This window comes from Salvelinus alpinus, chromosome 13 (genome assembly GCF_045679555.1).
Source record: "Salvelinus alpinus chromosome 13, SLU_Salpinus.1, whole genome shotgun sequence".
NCBI lineage: Eukaryota > Metazoa > Chordata > Actinopteri > Salmoniformes > Salmonidae > Salvelinus > Salvelinus alpinus.
In genome coordinates this window covers 43,074,704-43,100,304 of record NC_092098.1, presented here as the reverse complement: position 1 = coordinate 43,100,304, position 25,601 = coordinate 43,074,704, and the positions used below count along the sequence as shown (strand labels likewise).

Genomic DNA, 25,601 nt, shown 5'->3' with positions numbered 1-25,601 from the left:
AGAAACCCAGCCTAAAACCCCAAACAGCAAGTAATGCAGGTGTAGAAGCACGGTGGCTAGGAAAAACTCCCTAGAAAGGCCGGAACCTAGGAAGAAACCTAAAGAGGAACCAGGCTATGAGGGGTGGCCAGTCCTCTTCTGGCTGTGCCGGGTGGAGATTATAACAGAACATGGCCAAGATGTTCAAATGTTCATAAATGACCAGCATGGTCAAATAATAATAATCACAGTAGTTGTCGAGGGTGCAACAAGTCAGCACCTCAGGAGTAAATGTCAGTTGGCTTTTCATAGCCGATCATTAAGAGTATCTCTACCGCTCCTGCTGTCTCTAGAGAGTTGAAAACAGCAGGTCTGGGACAGGTAGCACGTCCAGTGAACAGGTCAGGGTTCCATAGCCGCAGGCAGAACAGTTGAAACTGGAGCAGCAGCACGGCCAGGTGGACTGGGGACAGCAAAGAGTCATCATGCCAGGTAGTCCTGAGGCATGGTCCTAGGGCTCAGGTCCTCCTAGAGAGAGAAAGAAAGAGAGAAAGAGAGAATTAGAGAGAGCATACTTAAATTCACACAGGACACCGGATAAGACAGGAGAAGTACTCCAGATATAACAGATTGACCCTAGCCCCCCAACACATAAACTAATGCAGCATAAATACTGGAGGCTGAGACAGGAGGGGTCAGGAGACACTGTGGCCCCATCCGATGATACCCCCGGACAGGGCCAAACAGGCAGGATATAACCCCACCCACTTTGCCAAAGCACAGCCCCCACACCACTAGAGGGATATCTTCAACCACCAACTTACCATCCTGAGACAAGGCCGAGTATAGCCCACAAAGATCTCAGCCACGGCACAACCCAAGGGGGGGCGCCAACCCAGACAGGAATATTACGTCAGTGACTCAACCCAATCAAGTGACGCACCCCTCCTAGGGACAGCATGGAAGAGCACCAGTATGCCAGTGACAGCCCCTGTAATAGGGTTAGAGGCAGAGAATCCCAGTGGAGAGAGGGGAACCGGCCAGGCAGTAGACAGCAAGGGTGGTTCTTTGCTCCAGAGCCTTTCCGTTCACCTTTACACTCCTGGGCCAGACTAACACTCAATCATATGACCTACCGAAGAGATGAGTCTTCAGTAAAGACTTAAAGGTTGAGATCGCAATAAGGCACCTCAGGGGTTTGTGGTATATGGCCAATATACCACGGCTAAGGGTTGTATCCAGGCACTCAGCGTTGCGTCGTACATAAGAACAGCCCTTAGCCGTGGTATATTGGCCATATACCACACCCGTTTGGGCCTTATTGCTTAAATATAACTTGCATCCATAGTTCTGTCTATGAATTTGAGTGGTTACATTTCTCCAGCCTCATCGCTTAGCTTTTTAGCAAAATAGGGGTGGGGAGTAATCTTTGTTATTGTTTTAAGGATTCTAGCTTTAAAAAGAACCGGGGGAAAAACACAGAAACAGCCATGTTAGAATTCAGTCAGATATTCCCTTCCATCATGATTAAATCATCAAACCTTCCATCGAAGAGAAGAGAAAGATTTTGTTGCCCAAATATGGAGGAATATTCATGTATCATGTCTGTTGATGCTTGGCCATCAAAGTAACGAAGATAATTAATCTATTAAGTTAAAACATGGCCTGTTTGGTTTTATGGTCAGTGACACAAAGTCATTTTTGAATTACCATTCTGAGGGTTATTATTCATAATTCAAATCATATTTTTGTTAATTGATGAATATAGATGAAGATCCCGGCGATACTCTGTAGTCAAACACTTCGTCCCCTGACAGAGATGTTGCTGCTTTTTCCTCCACTTTACACTGGTGTAAAACTGCTTCTGTCATACAGCAGGTCTCACTTCATGATTTTAACATCATTAACACTTAGTGGTGTTTAAACTGATATCGCATAGCCCTGGCATTCACAGAAATTAGACAAATATCCGAAGCTAGAGCTGGAAGGCATTCTTTCCCCCCTCTCTCTTTCTCTCCCTCTCTCTCTCCCTCCACCCTTTCTCTCACTCAACAATGCTGGACATGCCCCCAGCTCATATTTGCAGTGGGAAGATTGCAGCCATTACAGAGGTCAGGTAGAAGAGAGAGATTAATAAAAGTGAAAATCCTTCCCAGTGCTGTTTATTATCCTGGCTGCCGTCTTGTTTCTGTGCATTCAATATTTAATACAGGGACGTCAAGGAAAACTCTTGCCTCAGTCTTGGAGAAGGATTAGAAAAGGCTACCTTTTCAAGTGGTAAGTCCCAAAATTTGTCATCGGTATCAAAGTGGGGTAATTTCACCCTGCTTCTCTCCCTTTCTTTTTGCAAGTATCAACTATCGTCAGAGCTACTTTGAAAGTGTGGGTGAGCGCAGCGATAAAGCACCCTCACATCTCCTGTCTGAAAACAGAGTTGACGCTGACTGCTGTCGAGGGAAAGAGGTAAAGACAGGGCAGCCCTTCCTCTCTCTGAAAGCGCTGTTGTGTGTGTCTGTGTGTGTGTGAGTCACACACACAAGAGGGAGCTGGAGCAGGTGTGTTCTCCTCACCAAGTCATAATGTCTCTAATTACAGGCCATATGCATGTGGATTACAATAGACAGGTCTGGTTTCCTGTCAGATTCACATGCTGAAAAGTCTTGCAAAAATGTTGAATGTAAATGAAGGCTGAACATGGCTGAGTACCCAATGGCACTGGTAAAAAGTAGTGCACTATATAGGGAGCAATCATCTCTGGTCCTCTGATAGAGATACTTCCCTCTCTCAACGTGTGGCAGTCCAAAATACTACATTAGCAATCATAATAATCTCTCTGTCTGTAGGGGAAAGGATAGCTTCTGTGGCAGGTAGTCTACCCACAGGGGTTGGAATTATCCCGACAACCATGGAGCCGAAAAACGGGAGCATCTAGTTTTAATACTGTTTACACTAAAACCATACAGCGGTCTCGCCACGCCGAAGATTAATTTAATCTAATTTCACGATTGCAGTTGAATCTCTCTCCAAAGCTTATTCCGACAGCGGATTAAAAAAAAGGTGGTATAGGTGCAGATAGGATAGACTTTCAGTGGGTACAGACAGCAGCTAGGGTCTGTGTGATGTGTCGACACAGTACATTGTGCCGTGTTAAATCAACACTTAGAATTAATTTTAACACTACCCCGGATAACATATGGTCCAACTCTAGAGTGTAAAAAGTACTTTGATTATAGTGTTTCATTTTTGTGTTCATGTAACACACTGCATTGTAAAAAATTAACACTGGTTTACACTTGCCAGTGTCACTAAAATGTAACACTAAGGGTGAATTAACACTCACAGTGTAATTTATAATCAACACTAGGTTTAATCTAGAGATAACTCTTTATTAGTGTTAACATACACATTTCTGGTTACTCTGTCCAGTGTAAAAACAATGCTTTCTGGAATTACAAAATAACAATGAATCAAACAGAACAATTGCATCATGTCCCAAAAATATGTGCTTCAAATATCAAATTAGGCATGTGTTACAATCTTAGAACGTACTATAAAAACAAAGGCATTCTGTCATGTCAAGAGACATGGATTCTGGAATGTCCCATTTGAAATAACTGTCCAGTGAATATCTTACTTTTAAAAGTTAATATTCTGTTAACTCATACCCAAATAATGATGTTGACTTGGCCAATACTGGTATATGGCCAAAGCATAAATTGGAGAATTTTTTTTTTTTTAAGAAAGAAAACAAGAAAAAAAACCTGCTTGCCATGATGGATGGAATACTCCTGAGGGTCCGCTCGAGTCAATCAGCAGTCCACTTGCATTCATATTTGTAATGACCAGTATACCCACCCACATTCCAACAAAGAAAAGCTGCTTTTAACATCCTTAATTACCATTTTTTGGAGGGGAAACTATTTCACTTATTTTATGAACAAAACAAGTTTTCATTTTAACAATAAAATACAATAAATACATTTTTTAAATAAACATGCACTGGACATGGTTTCACTTCCGAGCAAGGTAACACAATGATGAATAAAACAAAAAATAAGAGAAGTTGCAGACGAGTTGGACATCTTTGGTTCAAAAACAAAATGTACTGTACACCATGTTAACATCGATAAAGCAGCCTACTCAAAGTTGCAATAGCTGACAGTATGGAACCACATACCAAACATAATTTGATCCATAAGCCATCTGTAAATCAAATGGTTTGTAGCACATAATGTCATTGACCTTACACAGCTCAATTCGCTTCAATAAAACTTTAAATGCATGGAAATTGTCATAAAAAAAAAGAGTTTGAAGGGATGAGGTAACCAATATTACTTGCTCATCTTTCACAACAATGTCCTTCAACACATACGATCAAGCCAAGACGATAGTCAGCACCTTCGTGCTTTAACCATTTCACTGAGAGAACATTTGTGGGAATCTAGTTTTAATCTCAGGACCTTCTTTCATGTCATTGATCTCTACCATCTTCCCTGGACCTATGGCTAATCTGTCCTGGCTGAAAGATTCCCATTTATATGCCATGTGATGTTGGTGCTTTTTGGCAAGTGTCATGGTGATATTTTTTAACCTCATTGGCTATGTTTTAAAGAAGTTGTGTTTCGCCTCATAACGAATACACCATGTGTGAAGAATCGGCCCAATATTCCTTACACACAGAGGATAATGTATCATGAAATGGTGTTCAGGAAAAAGATTCCTAGTAGGAAAAAAATACTTGAAGAGCCCATGATGCTCAGCAATGAAGTGTTTTAGAAAGATTGTCATACCCTCGGTTAATGCTGGAGAAAACACAATATTCACGATCTGTAGTAGTAACAGTAGCAGTTGCAAGTATTTAATCATCATTCTGAACCAGATCACCAAATATCAAAGGCATATTGCAAAGAAGAGACCAAGATTGGATAGCATTTAGGCCCAAAGCATTGCTTCCATCATCCAATTTGAGTGCAGGTGGACGATTCCTACTATCTGTGTAGCCATAGTTAAATGACTGGATTCTACCAGAAATGTATCTGTCAGTCACAGAGTTTGCTTGTACATAGTGTAAAACTAGTTTACCTCAAACTATGCAACTCCTTCTAAAATGTTGTGCATAATATCAACAGTTGTCAGCTGTGTTGAAGTACTGCAGAGAGTTCAATAAACAAGCATGTTTCACACCGTATACATGAGGTAGTGTTGGATTTGACTGTGTAGTTTGACAATGGTCTGAATGCATGCCTTTTGTTTGCAAAATCACACTTCGGTCATCTTCACAGAACACAGTTTGAAAATCCCCCTTCTCAGTGAGGCCAAAACGACAACAATACCGGCCACTAAATGATTCTACAATACCAAAGAGGCAATGTATGCCCAGATTATCACCAGTAACTTGGACAATACTGCCATGAACACGATCATCAAATATGGAAACTTCAATTCCCTCAGCCTCAAGCACTTTCAGGTCACTTACAATTGGCTTTAGTACGGCAAGTAAACTCCTTCGAAAGGGTGACTTGCCTCCCAAGTGGTGCAGTGGTCTAAGGTACTGCATCTCAGTGCTAGAGGCGTCACTACAGACACCCTGGTTCGAATCCAGGCTGTATCACAACTGGCCGTGATTGGGAGTCCCATAGGGCGGCGCACAATTGGCCCAACGTCGTCCGCGTTTGGCCGGTGTAGGCCATCATTGTAAATAAGAATTTGTTCTTAACTGACTTGCCTAGTTAAATAAAGGTTAAAATAATTTTACTGCAATGTCTGAAGAATTGGAACATAAGCAATCTTGTAAGATACAACTACTTGATCATAAGTTCCAGTTGTTTTGTTTCTTCTATGATCAGATCTAACACCAAGCACTTTCCCCACCGGGTTAACAGTTTCCCATTTCTGTGCAAAATAGTTTTTTAGTTTTGATTTGGAATTAAATGAAGTAAAAGAGTTTTCAATATCCTGAAAAGACTGTTGAATTTTGCCTAGCATTTCTGTGTGCTGTGAATATATACATTTCAGAGCTGTCTCTTTAGCTTGACCCTGTATCTCAATAACTGCTTCTTCCATGGAAGATACAGAACTATTTACAGTTGTCTGACCTACACCCGCAGCCTGCAGTTGTGCAATAGCTGACGCACACAAATCAAGGATGTTCTTGTTGGATATAAGACATAAGAAGTTGTAGGTATGACATCACTTGGCTGACTATTATCTTTGTTATCCATGTCAGTGTTCAATAGAACATCCTCTTGTCCTTCGTGTACCATGTTTCCTTAAGCCTGGAAAAGTACCAAATACAACAACCTGTTTGACCACATTTCAGCGTAAGTGTTTTACCAGGGCAAAGTCCATGAATCAACTAGAGATTCCTAACAAGCAAGATGGAACTCCAAAGACTAGCATGACAAACAAAAATCAGATTTGAACTCCATATTTCTGCTTAAGTGTAGGAATCTAGCTCTAAGCTCTACAACACATGGACTCTTTATAACCTTCCCAATATCTATCTTGTACACAGTTGTCTGTATGAAGGTGTACATACTGTGCAGCATCAGATCGAAGAGCTCATCAAATCAAACTTTATTTGCCACATGCTCCAAATACAACAAGTGTAGACATTACCGTGAAATGCTTACTTACAAGCCCTTAACCAACAGTGCAGTTCAAGAAGAGTAAAGAAAATATTTAACAAATAAACTAAAGAAAAGGCGCTTGTAGAGTTTCATGTCAGAGCTTGCTTGTCCAGGATGAGGAAGTAACTATGGATGCTGCTCCTCTTGGTCCCGACAGCAAGGAGGTACGGTTAACTGCTTTGGGCAATAGCATCAATGTGTTTCTGGATACTGGTTCCTGCCTGAAGACAAAAACAACAAAAGAAACACTACCATTATTTCAAATTCACCAATAGTATAGTGGCTTGGATTCAATAAACCGTGACACTAGGTACTCAGAAAAGGAGACCAATGCAAACGTTTTTGAATATGACGAGATGCTTCTCAGCTTGAGGCAGAAACCTTGCCTGGTCTTTTGTGGCCTTGTGATGAAGGGGGAATCAAATGGAGCTGGAGGAGGATGGAGGAGAGGTCACTGTCCATCCTAAACACAGAAAGATACTGAGCAAAATGTAATACAATAGCACAATAGTTACGAAACTGCCAAAGCAATCAAACTCTCCATTTTTGGATTCAAGGGAGGATGCCGATGAGGTGATGTTGTTTGAAATGTTGAATTTGAAATGTGAATTTGTTTGAAATGTTGAAGAGCTTACCAGGCACTTCATATCCATGAATTGTGGAAATTCAGTCAGCAACTCGCAGCATTTACTTGGGTCATGAGTCATCTTCCGTCTGTATTCATATGTCATCCTCATCTTCTGCTTGTTGGTGACCTCATCAGAAGAATGCTTCATCAGGGAAATGGCTTCCCTACACTTTTCACCAATCAGGGTAATCTCTGGATGGGATGGAGTCTCTATCTCAGCTATTGGGCCACCACTGAATTACTGGCTAGGTGGTAATTTATCAGGTGAAGCTGAATTCCTCTGGATGGTTCAGAGGACAAGTAACTATTTCCAGTTTGAGGGTCAAAATAATGTTCCTTGAAGAAAAGGAGAACACATTCACTCATCTTAACACAATGGAAAAGTCACATCAACACATACATTAACACTCCTAATCAGACAACAATTGCAAGATGTGTAACACAAACACAAATGCATGCAAAATGTGGCATATACAAAAACATTTAGGCCAATTAATACTCACATATCCTTTAGTTTTGTAGGAGTCCTTGAGGTAAGGGAACAAGTCGACAATTCCTTGAGCATATGACTCCCTCATGGCGTGGTGCTGATGTCCTGACAACAAGAGTACTTTATACATCCATTTGCAATGAAGCCCCCTGTTGATTCTGGTCCCTATAATAGCAACATTCATCTGAAATACATCTTAGATACAGACAGCTTTCTTGCGTGCCTGGTTTAGTGCTTAACCGTGAGTCTCGGTCATCTCTGCTGTGAGAAAATGTATCATCTTTCGTCTGGTGTCCTTTGGTTCGAGAGTATTGATGACAAGAGCGCCACCAGATTTCTTCTTCAGTATGTTATTTCTTAACTATGAAAGGAAAATGATCAAGAACAATCCAGAATCATCCTTATACGCTCTCATCGGACACTGCAGGTAAAAACGTATGCACTGGTTTACAGCTCCCAACTATCAGAGGGGTAAGCTGATATACGGAACATTAGTTAAGAGAAAGAGAGGTTAGCAAATAATGATTCTAAACAGATGCTTATTACATTACACTCAGAAACATACATGTTGTTTAGCTTCATCCTCAGCTCTCTGTCATTTTCTTGAAGGGCTCCAATCATCGCTCAGAATGACAGTATCATCTGACTCAATGGACGAGATCTCCAACAAGGAACTGGCAAAGGAGGAAGTCATCTGGGAAGATACTGTCACAGAAAGTGGTTGATTATTGTAAAGGTTTTGACAAAGACAGACATTCCAAATGAATGTGAGAAAGCAACACAGCCCTATACAAAGTGACTGGTCCAGAGGAGAGGCCGACAGTTAAACCTCGAACTGTATTACTGTGAAAAACCAACACATACCAGTATCATTGTCCAGTGTGATTGTGAAAACACCAGGACTTGGCTGTGTCAGCACCTCCTCAAACATTTCTCCATCAACTTCAGTTCCCGACTCATCATACAGCTTTGCATTAATTTGGCTGGCGACTGGTACGTCATATTTCAGGAATGCAGAGACAAATCATTTCAAAATAACCATGAGTGGGGGAATTACAATCAATTGTTCTGTTCGATGTTCTCCAGTCCATTCTATAGATGGTTTAAAAAAATCATTACTATGTGAGTTAGAGTTTAACGGCGAACCATAACAAAACTGTAAAATGTTTGCATTTTATATGTGATTGATCCCCAAGAGGAAATTCTGTTGTTATACCGTCAGTTAAAGGGGAAGTTAACACATTTTCACATGTTTTATGTTCTCCCTTTCTGTGTTTGTAGTTGATTTCCCAAATCGTTTTTTGATATCGTATTTCTGAAAATTGGTTTCACTTTTGCTGAATCATCACTTTCCATTGACTGAATGCATGATGAAAATGTGTATATAAAACACTCCAAACTCACTAATTTTACATATTTTGTTTCCACCATCCTATAACTCAATATTTGCATATTAAGGTTAAATCTTTCAAACATGGATTAATGGCACAGTAGACATAATATATATAAAGAGAAAAGTAAGGCCACAAAAACTTAAAATGGGTGAAGTTCCCCTTTAACATCACATTAGGATGGCTGTGAAACTCACATAACGATATGAAACCATACGGACTCAACAGAAACAGGAAAAGTGTAATTCCCCTTTAACTGAGAAATTAATCTTTTGCAACTACAGTGGTAAAAGACAATTCAATTTTAATGGCCAACTTAAAAGCTTATCTTCATTCAAGAAGTCACTCAGCCTCAGGTCAGTGAATCAACTTCCCTTGATCAGCAATGTTGGATCTGAGGAGAGAGAAAAAAAGAGACATTGATTTAAGTATTCAAACAAGTCAAGTTCTGTTGATGAGATTTTGAAGATAGGTTACCATGAACATGTAATCCATAACCATAAACGTATGAGACAATACTCAAATACTGATACTTGACTCACATTTGGCCAACCTTGTGATTCACAAATTGGCCTCCCACCAACTTCACTGAAACAGACAAATTAGTTCAGTACTGTAAACTAATTAAATTTACAAGAAGGTAATTAAATAGTCTAAACAACCCATTTCAAATTAAGCAGCAATGAGGGTGCATTCGGAAAGTATTCAGACCCCTTGACTTTTTCCACAATTTGTTACGTTACAATCTTATTATAAAAAAAAATTCCTCATCAATCTACATACAATACCCAATAATGGCAAAACGAAAACAGGTTTAGAATATTTTGTCAATTCAAAACAAAACAGAAATACCTTATTTACATAAGTATTCAGACCCTTTGCTATGAGAATCGACATTGAGCTCAGGTGCATCCTGTTTCCATTGATCATCTTTGAGATGTTTCCACAACTTGATTGGAGTCCACATGTGGTAAACTCAATTGATTGGACATGATTTGGAAAGGCACACACCTGTCTATGTAAGGTCCCACAGTTGACAATGTATGTCAGAGCAAAAACCAAGCCATGATGTCAAAGGAATTGTTCATAGAGCTCCGAGACAGGATTGTGTCGAGGCACAGATCTGGGGAAGGGTACCAAAACATTTCTTCAGCATTGAAGGTCTCCAAGAACCCAGAGGCCTCCATCATTCTTAACTTCTCTAGGGTAGGGGGCAGCATTTGGAATTTTGGATGAAAAGCATGCCCAAATTAAACTGCCTGCTTCTCGGGCCCAGAAGATATGATATGCATATAACTGGTAGATTTGGATAGAAAACACTCTAAAGTTTCCAAAACTGTTAAAATAGTGTCTGTGAGTATAACAGAACTGATTTGGCAGGCGAAAACCTGAGAAAAATCCATTCAGGAAGTAGGATTTTATTTTGGTTTTGTAGTTTTCTATTCAATGCCATTAGAGTATCCATTGACTTAGGACTCAAATTGCAGTTCCTATGCCTTCCACTAGATGTCAACAGTCTTTAGAAATTGTTTCAGGCTTGTATTCTGAAAAATGAGGGAGTAAGAGCAGTCTGAATGAGTGGACCCTGCCTTGTCACAGAGCTTTTTCATGCGCGCGACCAAGAGAGTGCCTTTCATGTTTACCTTTTATATTGACGACGTTATTGTCCGGTTGAAATATTATCGATTATTTAGGCTAAAAACAACCTGAGGTTTGAATATAAACATCGTTTGACATGTTTCTCTGAACTTTACGGATACAATTTGGATTTTTTTGTCTGCCTGATGTGACTGCGTTTGAGCCTGTGGATTACTGAAGAAAACGCGCAAACAAAACAGAGGTTTTTGGATATAAAGAGACTTTATCGAACAAAAGGAACATTTATTGAGTAAATGAATGTCTTCTGAGTGCAACCATATGAAGATCATCAAAGGTAAGGGATTAATTCTATCTCTATTTCTGACTTGTGTAACTCTTCTACTTGGCTGGTTACTGTTTGTAATGATTTGTCTGCTGGGCTATGTTCTCAAATAATCATAAGGTATACTTTCGCCGTAAAGCATTTTTTAAATATGACACCGTGGTTGGATTCACAAGAAGTTGATCTTTAAACCTATGTAAAATATGTTTTGTTTTCTGAATTTTTATAATTAGTATTTCTGTATTTGAATTTGGCGCCCTGCAGTTTCACTGGCTGTTGAAGACATGGTACGCTACCGTCTCACGTACCCTAGAGAGGTTTTAAATGGAAGAAGTTTGGAACCACCAAGACTCTTCCTAGAGCTGGCCTCCTGGCCAAACTGAGCAATCGGGGAAGAAGTGCCTTGATCAGGGAGGTGATCAAGAACCCGATGGTCACTCTAACAGAGCTCCAGAGTTCCTCTGTGGAAATGGGAATGGGACCTTCCAGAAGCACAACCATCTCTGCATCACTCCACCAATCAGGCCATTATGGTAGAGTGGCCAGACAGAAGCCACTCCTCGGTAAAAGGCATGACAGCCCTCTTGGAGTTTGCCAAAAGGCAGCTAATGACTCTCAGACCATGAGAAACAAGCTGCTCTAGTCTGATGAAACCAAGAATGAACTCTTTGGCCTGAATGCCAAGCCTCACATCTGGAGGAAACCTGGTACCATCCCTACGGTGAAGCATGGTGGTGGTAGCATCATGCTGTGGGGATGTTTTTCAGCGGCAGGGACTGGGAGACTATTCAGAATCAAGGGTAAGATGAACGGAGTAAAGTACAGAGAGATTCTTGATGAAAACCTGCTCCAGAGCGCTCAGGACCTCACCTTCCAACAGGACAACGACCCTTAGTACACAGCCAAGACAACGCAGGAGTGGCTTCGGGACAAGACTTGAGTGGCCCAGCCAGAGCACCTACTTGAACGCAATCAAACATCTCTGGAGAGACCTGAAAATAGCTGTGCAGAAACACTCCCCATCCAACCTGGGTGGAGTTATGATGTTTCTTACACTATTAGAGTAAAAAATTACACATAGCATTTAACTACAGTTATCAACACTGACACTAGGGATCTTTTGACACTGCATGTTGTTCAATCACTTTTGACACTGCAAATTAAACACTTGTGATTTTACTGTGTATGTGGTGTGTCTGTCTATATCGCTTTTGTTCAGTGGTGAAATCGACCCCCATTTTCTCAAAATTAGCATTTAGATTCATACATGCCACCGGCCCCAAACTCAGACAATTGGCACTGCTGCTGTCACGTACCGAAGCCCGTCCATTAATATAATTACCACAGAGTTGGATAATGAGGCATCAGAGCCTCCGCTCAGATTAATGGATAAAGACAACTCTGCAGAAAATTAAAATCATTCCTCCTCTTAACTTCCTTTCCTTTAGTTCTCTCCTCCTCTCTCCCGCCCCTGCTAAGTGAACGATCACGGGACGTGGATGGGGGAAAAAAACACCCTCCTGCTTGCTGCCTTCCATTCCAGAATTCTGCCAGCCTTTCCCAACTCCATGACATCACAAGGCAACGATACATCTCAGGGTTCAGGAGCCAACCAGATGAGGTGACCACCGAGGTTGTCATTAATCCATAGGGGGATGTTCCCTCTGTTTAAAAAGGCTCCTCTACAGCCTCATTTAGGCATCATCTCCATCTTCACTTGCTAACTCTGACACACATGTTGAACACAGGCGTGCATGTCCACCTGTATCACTTCTCTCCATGACTTCTCGTGACTAGGATCTCTCTTAGCATGACGAGAATGGACATGAGAGCCACCTCTAGAATGATAATGACGAGATTAAACTGATAATCACGTTACAACACGTCGCTAAGTTGTGAGGTACAGTATATTCGGTGACAAGACACTGGTTAGAGCTAACGCCAAACCACTCTCCCCTTCCATTGGCTCTTCACAACTACCCATCGTAGCTGTCCGCCACAACACTGAAAATAATTTGTTACCTCCCAAATGGCACCCTATTCCCTATATATAGTCAAAAGTAGTGCACTATTAAGAGAATAGGGTGCCATTTGGAACGCACTCAATGACTAATGGATGATGAACAGTCGAAGACAACAACCCGTCCTTTCAATTAATGTTGATGGTTTAATCACTGCAATCTCATCCCACTCTGTCTACAGGAAAAGAAGATGACAGAGATAGGGGAGGGCAGGGAGGAGAGGAGAAGGGCTGAATGAAAGGCGGGAAGGAGGCGGTGGCGTAGGGCTCTTATCTCTGCATCAGACTGTGACATGAAACAGCTGTTTCTGAGTGCGAGCCTTCCCTCCACCGTCTCATTAGAACAGCACCTGACAGAGAAAGAGAGACGCTAGAAGGACTGACTGTCACACACACACACACACACACACACACCCCCCTACAGAGATGTGGCGGTCAGTGACGATTAAGATGAGGGAGGATGATTCTTTTTTTCATGAGCATGACCTTATTTCTATTACAGCATGTTGGATGACTGTCATTCATATTCCATTCACCCAGTTCAATGTAACGTCGATAGTTTAGGCTACTACATGATACTCAAATTTTTCCTATACCCATCATGACTTAGCCTATGAATTAAAGTTTACAATGTAGGTGCACAGGTCGAGAGAAAGATTAGAGCATTCAAGGTGACAGACAGTGACACATTCAATACCGCCTTGCACACACTTACCTGCATCTAGTTGATTTAGGGTGTAATCATTAGTCCAATAGTTGTAAATGAGTTTCAATTGGACAAATTCAGGTATGTTTATCCCCGTTTTGTTCCATTTAAGAAACGTTTAAGAAACAGAATCAGCGGAATGAATACACCCCTTATCACACGCAAACACAGTTCACTTTCATAGCAGCCACAAACAAACAGCATGAACATTTTCCTCGTTGTGTAATTCCTTCTCGCATCTACGTGCTCTCCTCCTCTCACCGATTCCCTTTGCTTGTGAACTTCGGTGCACAACACATCAGCTGTCTGTGACCAGGCAAAAAAAACTTTCCAAGCCAAACCTTCATATCATAACCGCTAACTGCTACGCACAGCCTACATCGTTGTCGCCATATTAGCTAACGTCAACATAGCTATTAGAACTAACACGTGTACAGTCAGCAAGCAGTTTAGCAGCTACCCCGGTGGCAATAAATTAATACAATCAAAAACTTACCTTGACTTGGAAGGGTTCCAGTGTTGGATAGCCATAGCCAACTAGCTAACATAGCATCCCTCTCTGTTTGAGCCGGGTGTTTTAGTAGGCTAAAGTAGCTAGCTGCATTCGCTAGCTAAGTGAAAGTGAAAAAAATACAACTAAATATAGCTCTCTCTCGCTTCTCCTTCATTTTTAAAGAAATGTATTTGTTCAAAACTGTTCAACACTTTTCTTTATCTTTCTTTGAGTCAACTACTCACATTTTATGCACTGCAGTGCTAGCTAGTTGTAGCTTATGCTTTCAGTACTAGATTCATTCTTTGATACTTTGATTGGGTGGACAACATGTTAGTTCATGCTGCAAGAGCTCTGTCAGAAAAGAGGACGTACTCCGGAAGTTGTCATAGTTACTGTGTATGTCTATGGAAGGGGGTGAGAACCATGAGCCTCATAGGTTTTATATTGAAGTCAATGTACCCAGACGAGGATGGAAACTAACTGTTCTCCAGCTACACCATTGTGCTACCCTACAGAGTGCTGTTGAGACTACTGTAAACCTTTATTGTGTTTTGACTAATTATTTGGTGACGTGAATATACAGTGGGGAGAACAAGTATTTGATACACTGCCGATTTTGCAGGTTTTCCTACTTACAAAGCATGTAGAGGTCTGTAATTTTTATCATAGGTACACTTCAACTATGAGAGACGGAATCTAAAACAAAAATCCAGAAAATCACATTGTATGATTTTTAAGTAATTAATTTGCATTTTATTGCATGACATAAGTATTTGATACATCAGAAAAGCAGAACTTAATATTTGGTACAGAAACCTTTGTTTGCAATTACAGAGATCATACGTTTCCTGTAGTTCTTGACTAGGTTTGCACACACTGCAGCAGGGATTTTGGCCCACTCCTCCCTACAGATCTTCTCCAGATCCTTCAGGTTTCGGGGCTGTCGCTGGGCAATACGGACTTTCAGCTCCCTCCAAAGATTTTCTATTGGGTTCAGGTCTGGAGACTGGCTAGGCCACTCCAGGACCTTGAGATGCTTCTTACGGAGCCACTCCTTAGTTGCCATGGCTGTGTGCTTCGTGTCGTTGTCATGCTGGAAGACCCAGCCACGACCCATCTTCAATGCTCTTACTGAGGGAAGGAGGTTGTTGGCCAAGATCTCGCGATACATGGCCCCATCCATCCTCCCCTCAATACGGTGCAGTCGTCCTGTCCCCTTTGCAGAAAAGCATCCCCAAAGAATGATGTTTCCACCTCCATGCTTCACGGTTGGGATGGTGTTCTTGGGGTTGTACTCATCCTTCTATTCCTCCAAACACGGCGAGTGGAGTTTAGAGCAAAAAGCTCTATTTTTGTCTCATCAGACCACATGACCTTCTCCCATTCCTCCTCTGGATCATCCAGATGGTCATTGGCAAACTTCAGACGGGCCTGGACATGCGCTGGCTTGAGCAGGGGGACCTTGCGTGCGCTGCAGGATTTTAATCCATGACGGCGTAGTGTGTTACTAATGGTTTTCTTTGAGACTGTGGTCCCAGCTCTCTTCAGGTCATTGACCAGGTCCTGCCGTGTAGTTCTGGGCTGATCCCTCACATTCCTCATGATCATTGATGCCCCACGAGGTGAGATCTTGCATGGAGCCCCAGACCGAGGGTGATTGACCGTCATCTTGAACTTCTTCCATTTTCTAATAATTGTGCCAACAGTTGTTGCCTTCTCACCAAGCTGCTTGCCTATTGTCCTGTAGCCCATCCCAGCCTTGTACAGGTCTACAATTTATCCCTGATGTCCTTACACAGCTCTCTGGTCTTGGCCATTGTGGAGAGGTTGGAGTCTGTTTGATTGAGTGTGTGGACAGGTGTCTTTTATACAGGTAACGAGTTCAAACAGGTGCAGTTAATACAGGTAATGAGTGGAGAACAGGAGGGCTTCTTAAAGAAAAACTAACAGGTCTGTGAGAGCCGGAATTCTTACTGGTTGGTAGGTGATCAAATACTTATGTCATGCAATAAAATGCAAATAATTTCCTTAAAAATCATACAATGTGATTTTCTGGATTTTTGTTTTAGATTCCGTCTCTCACAGTTGAAGTGTACCTATGATAAAAATTACAGACCTCTACATGCTTTGTAAGTAGGAAAACCTGCAAAATCGGCAGTGTATCAAATACTTGTTCTCCCCACTGTATATTTAGTATAGTTTTATCTAAAAAGGATAACCTTGTCAATGTTTCACTATTTTTTTTAAATGAAAATCACTGAGGACGATGATTCTCCCCTTACTCCTCTGAGGAGCCTCTACTGCTCCAAAGGTGTTCTACAGGTCTGGAGTCACTGTCATTGCATAGGCCTCTCACTCACAGACATTATGCAGTGTACAGTACAGTACACACTCATACTGGCATGCTCACAGACACAGAGACACAGTAGCCTATACAGTAGCCTCTCTCTCTGCAGTCCCAGCAGGGTTTGGCAGTAGCTAAGCCTGATGTCTGTACCACAGCGCAGTCACTCTTTGCCTCCTGTCCTCTCCTCTGTCTCCACACAGTATCGAGGACCAGGCTGACTAACAGGCTCCACAGGGCTGTGTAGCGCTGTGCTGTCAGGGTCCCCTGAACAGATGGAGGGCCACCTCTATGACAACACCTGGCAGAGCAGAGCACGTTGTCATGCCTGAGCTGTGGCAGACAGCAGCAGCTTCACATGCTCCACACCGTAATTTAGTCTGAGGGATGGACAGAGCCGAGGAGTGGGTGGTGAGGAGAGTTAGTGGTAGATAGTGAGAGCTGTTGTTTTTCAAAGAAGGTGTTAAAAAAAAGCTACTTGGTGATACATAACTTACTGTGTTTTAGGGTAGTTTTGAGGATGGTTTGCACGGTTTGAAAGTGATCTGGAAGCCGAAGGGACTGGGTGAATGGTGGAAATGTCTGGATATTGGATAACATTGATAGCTAATGCAGTTAGTATCAGAGTTAATATTCATTGTGTTTTGGTCACCTTTTAAGCATCTTGACCATCTGATTCTTAGTTATTCATGTTGTGTTCATTTAGATTTAAAGCTAAACCTCTGCTTGTGTTAATTTGCGAAATGTACATATTCCCACTCAAGGTATAACAGAGTCAACTAGCTAGGTACTTTACTGCTTCAGTTCACCATGGTTTTGTCCCAAATGGAACCCTATTCCCTTTATAGCGCACTACCTTTGGCCATGGCCAATATGGCTCTGGTCAAACGAGTACACTATATAGGAAATAGGATGCCATTTGGGACGCAACCCATAACATCATAGAGCTGTGCCTTGCCATCCCAGTGCAATACATGGAGGCTCTACAGTAATGAGCAGTAATGCCCTAACACCTTGATTAATCCTCTGTCTTAAACCATTAACATAATGCCATTTAAGTGGCTTTAATTTACCTTTCCTGATGAACCTAATGTCTCACTTCATTCTCTATCTCCCCTGGTTACCTCCTCTTCACTGAGCTCTGGCTGCATCCTGTCCTCCACTGTGTTGTGTATTTTCTCGTTAGCATCTGTTGGGCACCTGTCTAAGGTAATGCCTGTCCCCACACACCACAAGAGCGGCCGATGTACAGTCACAGAAGAACGGAAAAGTAAAGCACTCTGAAAACAGGGAAGAGAATCCAATCTACCCTCCTCCACCCCTATCGATTCCATCAGCACTTACTTAATAACATATTTTATTGGCAACTTTGGCAGACAATAGTGCTATTGAGGACAACCACAAAGGGGCTTTGCGAGGCGAGCGTTTATCGTTTGATGGAATGTGGACTGGACACGGCAGCTGTGTGAGTGGATTAATGGAAGCCATGACAACGTGCTCTGCTCTGAAATTTCTGTCACCTTTCAACAAACGGCCAGTAACAACAGACCAATCAGGTGGAATCTGTGAGAAGTGGGTCTCCATTGTCTGGCTTTTAATTTCTACAGTCAGGGGCTTCGTCCTATTCATGTTGCCCTATGGGCCCTGGCCAAAAGTAATGCACTACATAAGGAATAGGCTGCAATTGGATCGCTCCCTAAGTGATGAAACCCATCAGGGTCTTGTAATGGCCTTTTAGGAGCTGAGCTGCATGTGAAGAGACAAGGGAGGGGAGGGCTTTTCATACAGAAATCATTACACAGTTCTGCCTTAGCATCAACAGGTAGATGCAGGAGATACAGGAGAAGAGACTCCTGTATCAAAGCCTTCTTCACCAAAGTAAAAGCAGCATCTGTATCAATATGTATAGATCAATCATCTACGTATAAAGCAGCTTTTCAATTAATAACATTGAAAACAATTAAAAACCTTAAAAGCCAGGCTAGATAAATGTCTTTGGATTACCTTTGGTGTAATCACTGCAGCTAGAGGAGAGGAAGCAGAAAACCAATATCAGAGATTGAATGGTGGGGGTGGTTCGCTTTCAACACAGCAGTGGTTCTTATTGAAGAAAAAATTAAGAAAAGTTACACTGAAATCAAAATTGTGTTCAGAAACTATTTGTCCTGTAAAGTTCAGTTCAGTTCACATCTCTCTCTCTCTCTCTCTCTCTCTCTCTCTCTCTCTCTCTCTCTCTCTCTCTCTCTCTCTCTCTCTCTCTCTCTCTCTCTCTCTCTCTCTCTCTCTCTCTCTCTCTCTCTCTCTCTCTCTCTCTCTCTCTCTCTCTCTCTCTCTCTCTCTCTCTCTCTCTCTCTCTCTCTCTCTCTCTCTCTCTCTCTCTCTCTCTCTCTCTCTCTCTCTCTCTCTCTCTCTCTCTCTCTCTCTCTCAACATGAATGAACTCATTATTTAAAGCGATTCAAAAGGCCTGTGGAGGGTTGCATGCAGCATGCTCAGAGCAAACGGTGCCCCCTGGTGCTCTCTCCTCCAGCCACTGACAGCACCGCCATCGCTACATAATCATATCAATGGGCCCCACTGTTCCAGGGCTGTCTAGACTGACCCAGGCGTCCCCCCTGACTGCATCTGCTCTCACTCTACAATGCAGAGTGGAGTCCTCCTCTCAGGCATACAGTACACTCCTGCATCAGTCCTCCAAACAGTCGCTGCTTGTAGTCGCTAATTTTATTTGTCACATGCGCCGAATACAACAGTTGTAGACCGTACCGTGAAATGCTTACTTACCAACAATGCAGTTTTAAGAAAAAGAAGGGTTAAGAAAAATATTTACTAAATAAACTAAAGTAAAAAATAAAAGAGCAACAATAAAATAACGATAACGAGGCTATGTACAGGGGGTACAGGTACCATGTCAGTGGGTAGCCATTTGATTAGCTGTTCAGCAGTCTTATGGCTTGGGGGTAGAAGCTGTTAAGGAGCCTTTTGGACCTAGACTTGGCGCTCCGGTACCGCTTGCCGTGCGATAGCAGAGAGAACAGTCCATGACTTGGGTGGCAATTTTTAGGGCCTTCCTCTGACACCGCCTGGTATATTCACAAGCTGTAGAACTTTTTGAGGATCTACCTCTGTCCACCTACAATACACACATGGTTCAAAAAATGTTAACAAGAGCTGAATCTTAGCTTTTCTGACCAGCTGGGTGTCACAGTACATTTAATAACCTTTATCTCTTCTAGCGAGAAGTAATGTCAGCAAGCCACTAGAGTTCACTTAACACATGGCAAACAAGCCAATTCCCCATTGAGGACAAAAGAGATCCCCTGCCCAGCAGTCTGCATATGTGTATATAGTGATTTTATAGCTGTCAGTGGCCATAAACTGTAACATATTAATTGAAGTAATAATTTGGGACCATTGCGTTTGACCCGTCATGAGTTAAGTTCTTGCTTACTCAGGTGTTGGTATTCTCTGTCACAATGAAAGCTGATGGAGAGGTCATCTGTGTGACAGTGGAACACAACAGAAATGCTGTTACATGAGAAAATGCCCGGCGGTTAGTGAGGAGGAAGGTGTGGATGTGGAGGAAAGGAAGGTATGGGTGTGGAGGGTGTGGATGTGTAGGAGAGGAGGGTGTGGAGGAGAGGAGGGTGTGGAGGGTGTGGAGGAGTGGAGGGTGTTGAGGAGAGGAGGGTGTGGGTGTGGAGGAGAGGAGGGTGTGGAGGAGAGGAGGGTGTGGGTGTGGAGGAGAGGAGGGTGTGGAGGAAAGGAAGGTATGGGTGTGGAGGGTGTGGATGTGTAGGAGAGGAGGGTGTGGAGGGTGTGAAGGAGAGGAGGGTGTGGGTGTGGAGGAGAGGAGGGTGTGGGGGAGAGGAGGGTGTGGGTGTGGAGGAGAGGAGGGTGTGGAGGAGAGGAGGGTGTGGGTGTGGGGGAGAGGAGGGTGTGGGTGTGGAGGAGAGGAGGGTGAGGAGGAAAGGAAGGTATGGGTGTGGAGGGTGTGGATGTGTAGGAGAGGAGGGTATGGAGGAGAGGAGGGTGTGGAGGAGAGGAGGGTGTGGAGGAGAAGAGAGTGTGGAGGGTGTGGAGGAGAGGAGGGTGTGGAGGAAAGGAAGGTATGGGTGTGGAGGGTGTGGATGTGTAGGAGAGGAGGGTGTGGAGGAGAGGAGGGTGTGGAGGGTGTGGAGGAGAGGAGGGTGCGGATGTGTAGGAGAGGAGGGTGTGGAGGAGAGGAGGGTGTGGAGGAGAGGAGGGTGTGGGTGTGGAGGAGAGGAGGGTGTGGAGGAGAGGAGGGTGTGGAGGAGAGGAGGGTGTGGAGGAAAGGAAGGTAGTGGTGTGGATGGTGTGGATGTGTAGGAGAGGAGGGTGTGGAGGAGAGGAGGGTGTGGAGGGTGTGGAGGATAGGAGGGTGTGGAGGAAAGGAAGGTATGGGTGTGGAGGTATGGATGTGTAGGAGAGGAGGGTGTGGAGGAGAGGAGGGTGTGGGTGTGGAGGAGAGGAGGGTGTGGGTGTGGAGGAGAGGAGGGTGTGGGTGTGGAGGAGAGGAGGGTGTGGAGGAAAGGAAGGTATGGGTGTGGAGGGTGCAGATGTGAATGAGAGGAGGGTGTGGTAGAGAGGAGGATGTGGGTGTGGAGGAGAGGAGGGTGTGGGTGTGGAGGAGAGGAGGGTGTGGTAGAGAGGAGGGTGTGGGTGTGGAGGAGAGGAGAGGAGGGTGTGGGTGTGGAGGAGAGAAGGGTGTGGGTGTGGAGGAGAGAAGGGTGTGGAGGAGAGGAGGGTGTGGAGGGTGTGGGTGTGGAGGAGAGGGGGGTGTGGAGGAGAGGAGGGTGTGGACGGTGTGGGGGAGAGGAGGGTGTGGGTATGGAGGAGAGGAGGGTGTGGAGGAGAGGAGGGTGTGGGTGTGGAGGAGAGGAGGGTGTGGAGGAGAGGAGGGTGTGGGGGAGAGGAGGGTGTGGGTGTGGAGGAGAGAAGGGTGTGGGTGTGGAGGAGAGAAGGGTGTGTATGGGGCCTCCTTTGCTGAATATGCACCAGCTCAATGGAGGGAACATTACAGAGTCTGACATTTAAATTTACTTCATTCTTATGTCGGCTGCAGCGTGTGACCTTTGCACACCTCCATCCATATATCGTTCCTAGGCAACGTCGGCACGACGACGGTTCTCCATCCCACATGCTCAGATGGATTCCCTCTTTTTTTTAATAGGAGCTGTATCAACCAGAAGGAAGTCCATAGAGGGAATGACTGGAATCCTAATGATGTTCCTTCAGAATGCTGAGATTGCCCAGTATTCTAGTCAGTGGTCATGCCTGAGACTGTTCAGGTGTTTTATTATCTGGGGGACAGATGGTGACGCATGTTGTTGTGACCATAGAAATCATATTAAATTACTCATTTGTTTTCTAATTCCTAATGTTTGTGACTGACAAGGGAAAAGCAGTGTGTTTGGAAAGAAGTCATAGGCCATGGCTCCCCAATAAATTCAAACTGCCTTGTCACAAGGTGATCTGATACAGTTAAAATGGAGGGTCAAGACGTTGAGGAACAACTGTAGAAGGTGTCAGTGAACAGTTTTTTACAAGAACACAATGGGAGAAAAAATGAATCCGTTATGAGAAATCTCACTCCAAAGATTAAATCAAATTCATATTCACACGGTCCAATTAATGCATAGACAAACCTAGAAAAAAAAACTGCACCTCATCAGAGACCGAAGGGAATATCAAAAGTAGCAAATAAAACCATGAGAAGAAGTTAGTCAGAGATTAGGACGGAGCTAGAAAGACAGATCCAAAGTGAAAGACAGAGATATATGGATCCTGCAGGACTCTCTGAAGACAGACACTGGTAGAGAGATTAGCAAGGATTTTGTATAGCCCGAGTCGACAGACAGCGTAGACTGACTGATTCCTAGGAGAGAGAAAGGAGCTAATACACTGTCCTGAGAGGACTGAAGGAGAGAAGTAAATCAGGGAGTTAAGGCAGATAACATAGTAGGTCTGACAGAACCAAGCAGACAGACGTTGTATGGCTTAGCATGGTACAGTAGCTGGAGGCGGGCAGAAACACACACACACAATTCATGTTTAAGCAATCCGCTGAGAGCAGAACCGGAGGTAACCGGACCAACACGCTTATTAACAGTATGGAGAGAAGATGCTCATACAGTATGTAAGCGCTTCTGAAGAAGACAGGACTTGCGACAGGTTTTCAACACATGATGGGTTATAATCTAACCGTTTGGTCATCATAAATTTAACTAACTAACGACATAGCCTCTGAGCTAACAGTTTGTTCAAGGAGGAGGGTTTTAGAGGAAGGGAGGTGCTTTGATGGTGAGTGAGTAATGAAGGGGAGGATGACAACAGAATGAGAGGATCGAGGGAGGCCCCAGGGAAACTGGCCCCTCAGAGAAGAAGGCAGGCAGTCTTCAAGGGGAGGATGACAACAGAATGAGAGGATTGAGGGAGGCCCCAGGGGAACGGGCCCCTCAGAGAGGAAGGCAGGCAGCCTTCAAGGGGAGGATGACAACAGAATGAGAGGATTGAGGGAGGCCCCAGGGGAACGGGCCCCTCAGAGAAGAAGACAGGCAGTCTTCAAGGGAAGGATGACAACAGAATGAAAGAAGCAAGGGAGGCCCCAGGGGAACGGGCCCCTCAGAGAAGAAGACAGGCAGTCTTCAAGGGAAGGATGACAACAGAATGAAAGAAGCGAGGGAGGCCACAGGGGAACGGGCCCCTCAGAGAAGAAGGCAGGCAGTCTTCATAACAGCAAAGAAGACATGTGTGGCATTTATCAACAAGAGGAAATCCATGAGTCAACACTGTACACTATAGGCTTCCCCATTCCCAGACAAAAACTCAGGACAGTAAAGCTATAGTTAATATTAAAATAACACACCGAAATCAAACGAGGCAAATTGGACTAGACATTCTAGACAGAGTGGATTATGCCGCCCGGGTGACTTTTAGTTTAGGACAGGGACAGGAAATTAAAAGTCTAAGTGAAGTAATTAGAGAAGGTAGAGGAGGTCAGAGATATTCATCTTCCTGCATACCCTTGACCAATGAAAAGGTAATTGTCACATTTTGTGGTAGGGATACCACTTCCTGAAGAACATCAACCAATAGTAGGTCTTAAAAAGTCTCACACAATATGAAAATCCGTTATGGGCTCCCAAGTGGCACTGCATCTCAGCGTTAGAGGCATCACTACAGACCCTGGTTTGATTCCAGGCTGTATCACAATCGACCGTGATTGGGAGTCCCATCGGGCAATTGGCACAGCGTTGTCTGGTTTAGGGTTTGGCCGGGGTAGGCCGTCATTATAAATAAGAATTTGTTCTTAACTAACTTGCCTCGTTAAATAAAAATTATTTGAATCAAAAATAAGAATCCATTAGGAGACATGGCTCTGTGAATTGAAACAACATTTTGACGAAATGAAGAAAATATGCCGGAAATATACTGGTAAAGGAGAAAGAAATGAAGTATGACACCTGCGTTCACACGTTGGTCCACAAATATCCTTGTAATGTCAAATAATGTTTAACCATCTACATTTGATAAACCTGACTATCTGATTTCATTTGATACCATGTGCAATCAAGTATTATGCGTTTCGCTGACTAAGATCCAGAAATGGTCATGAAAAGTGAATGCAAAATGGAAGAGTATTTAATTACTTTGTAAAATGAATTATAACATTATACAAGGCATAAAGCTTAAGTTGCATAGCATTCACAATCTAGGCATACAAATCTTACAGTTACAAACCAAAGCATGAAAAAAGAGATGCCTAATATGAAATGAGAATTGATCATACAACCGTTCTCCACGGTGATCATACAACCGTTCTCCACGGCGATCATACAACCGTTCTCCACGGCGATCATACAACCGTTCTCCACGGGGATCATACAACCGTTCTCCACGGGGATCATACAACCGTTCTCCACGGGGATCATACAACCGTTCTCCACGGTGATCATACAACCGTTCTCCACGGTGATCATACAACCGTTCTCCACGGCGATCATACAACCGTTCTCCACGGCGATCATACAACCGTTCTCCACGGCGATCATACAACCGTTCTCCACGGCGATCATACAACCGTTCTCCACGGCGATCATACAACCGTTCTCCACGGCGATCATACAACCGTTCTCCACGGCGATCATACAACCGTTCTCCACGGCGATCATACAACCGTTTTCCACGGCGATCATACAACCGTTCTCCACGGCGATCATACAACCGTTCTCCACGGCGATCATACAACCGTTCTCCACGGCGATCATACAACCGTTTTCCACGGCGATCATACAACCGTTCTCCATGGTGATCATACAACCGTTTCCATGGTGATCATACAATCGTTCTCCATGGACAGGATAAGAGACCGAACAAAGGCACTTCATTCCATTTATAACACAAGGTGACACTTTCAAACCTAAACCTACCACCATTGACCCATCAAACGATACCAAGTTACAGTAACCTGATCAGCCAGGCCCAATCTCCACAGGATGTCACAGCAGCTAAAGGTCTAAAGGAGACCTAATGCAAATAAGGCAGAGTTCCTAAAGACAATAAAGCACCTTTTAATAGAGTAGTTTAGAGTTCACCCTGTACTGACAAGTTACCACAGAGACCATACATCCATATAGATAGCATTAGAGTTCTCCTCAGGGGACAAGTTTCTGATAGATACCAAACATTGATGCAATAGCGTTATTCTAACACATACAGTGGGGAGAACAAGTATTTGATACACTGCCGATTTTGCAGGTTTTCCTACTTACAAAGCATGTAGAGGTCTGTAATTTTTATCATATGTACACTTCAACTGTGAGAGACGGAATCTAAAACAAAAATCCAGAAAATCACATTGTATGATTTTTAAATAATTAATTTGCATTTTATTGCATGACATAAGTATTTGATCACCTACCAACCAGTAAGAATTCCGGCTCTCACAGACCTGTTAGTTTTTCTTTAAGAAGCC

General features: G+C 43.3%; 1 long non-coding RNA gene across 1 annotated transcript; it reads right to left on the bottom strand.

The window, feature by feature from the left end:
• Nucleotides 1–3,344: 3,344 nt before the first annotated feature.
• LOC139537742 (uncharacterized) lies at nt 3,345–18,785 on the bottom strand. The gene is made up of 8 exons (XR_011667593.1): nt 18,609–18,785; nt 9,660–9,705; nt 8,591–9,511; nt 8,292–8,431; nt 7,740–8,087; nt 7,244–7,572; nt 6,995–7,071; nt 3,345–6,829 (listed from the first exon to the last, which is right to left on the bottom strand). It is a non-coding gene; the product is annotated as an uncharacterized lncRNA (long non-coding RNA).
• Between the last annotated feature and the right edge of the window lie 6,816 nt (nt 18,786–25,601).